The sequence below is a fragment of the Manis javanica genome, chromosome 14, assembly GCF_040802235.1.
Source record: "Manis javanica isolate MJ-LG chromosome 14, MJ_LKY, whole genome shotgun sequence".
NCBI lineage: Eukaryota > Metazoa > Chordata > Mammalia > Pholidota > Manidae > Manis > Manis javanica.
The window spans coordinates 64,942,724-64,944,224 of NC_133169.1; the positions used below are offsets into that span (position 1 = coordinate 64,942,724).

Here is a 1,501-nt window from a genome sequence, read left to right on the forward strand (position 1 = left end):
TGAACCAGCCTTCTTACCTATTCTGAATGATTTATGGACTGGAAACTTTTAACTTTGGCATTAAGCTAAAACATTCTTAAATACATTAATTATAGGATAACTATTTCAGAAAATACAAATCAATATGAAAAGTGAGAGAAGTGTCTGTAATAGGTGGTATCAGTTTCCTAATGTACTTTTCAATACTTACTGTTTGCAAATGTGGTATGGGAATCCATTCTAAACTACTTATTTTAGTTGGTCTCCCAAATTCCCTGCATGGGCAATCTATTTTGTACTAGAAACTTTCTGAAGGCTTTCTTCACATCTTTGTTTCTCAGAGTGTATATGAGAGGATTTACCAATGGGGTGACCACACAGTAGAACACAGAGACCACTTTACCAATGGTGAAGTTGTACTTGGAAGGGGAGTGGACATAGGCAAAGATGATGGTGCCATAATAGATGCTGACCACAGTGAGGTGGGAGGCACAGGTGGAAAAAGCTTTTCTCCAAGCTTCCTGGGAAGACATTCTGACTACTGTAACCACAATGTGTCCATAGGAAGACATGGTGAGAAAAAAAGGACTGAGAATCACAACAGAGCTACATGTGTAGCTCAAGGCCTCCACCAAGAATGTATCTGAGCAAGAGAGTTTAAAAATGGGGTCTGAGTCACAAAAGAAATGGTTGATCTTCTGGGGGCCACAGAAGTTCAGATGAGAGATAAGTATGGTAGATAGAAGAGGGGCAATGAAGCCCCCAATCCAAGATCCAGCAGAGAACTGCAGGCACACTGGGATCCTCATGAGCACTGAGTATCATAGAGGGTTGCAGATGGCCAGTTACCGGTCATAGGCCATCACTGCCAGGAGGGTGCACTCGGTAGCTCCCATGGAGAAAAAGAAGTAGTACTGGGATACACAGCCAGACACAGAGACGGTGACACCCCGTGACAGGCAGGTGGCTAGCAGTTTGGGTACTGTGACTGTGGTGTACCAGATCTCCAGGAAGGACAGATTTCCTAAGAAAATGTACATGGGCGTCTGGAGTGTGGGCTCCATTACAACAGTGAATATGATGAGGGTGTTTGCCATGAGGGACAGCAGATACACAGTGAGAAACATCACAAACAATGTGAGTCTCAGGTAGAGTATACCAGGAAACCCGAGAAAAATGAACTCAGTCACTGTGGTCTGGTCTGTCACCTCCATAGCTCATCCTCTCCGATATGGAACCAACAAAGCTCGGATAATAGATGAGCAAGAATGGGATACATTTGTAATCATTTTTTTAATGATGATCATAGACGTCTAGTATTAGTAAAAATTAAAATTTACACATGGATTAGCTCACTCAATTTAGAAAAGAAACCTTAATGGCAAATATTCAAATAATATAAAACTTCAAATGAAGAAACTGTGGGAGTGATATTCCTACACTCATGTCACTTTAAATGGCGGGGCAGGTTTTGAACTCATCAGGTTGATTTTAATGGTGAGTCCACACCAATAAATAAAAT

The 1,501-nt window shown here is 41.5% G+C and overlaps 1 pseudogene; it reads right to left on the minus strand.

Moving 5' to 3' along the window:
* Window positions 1-233: 233 nt before the first annotated feature.
* Window positions 234-1,193, minus strand: LOC108388506 (olfactory receptor 6F1-like; annotated as a pseudogene).
* Between the last annotated feature and the right edge of the window lie 308 nt (window positions 1,194-1,501).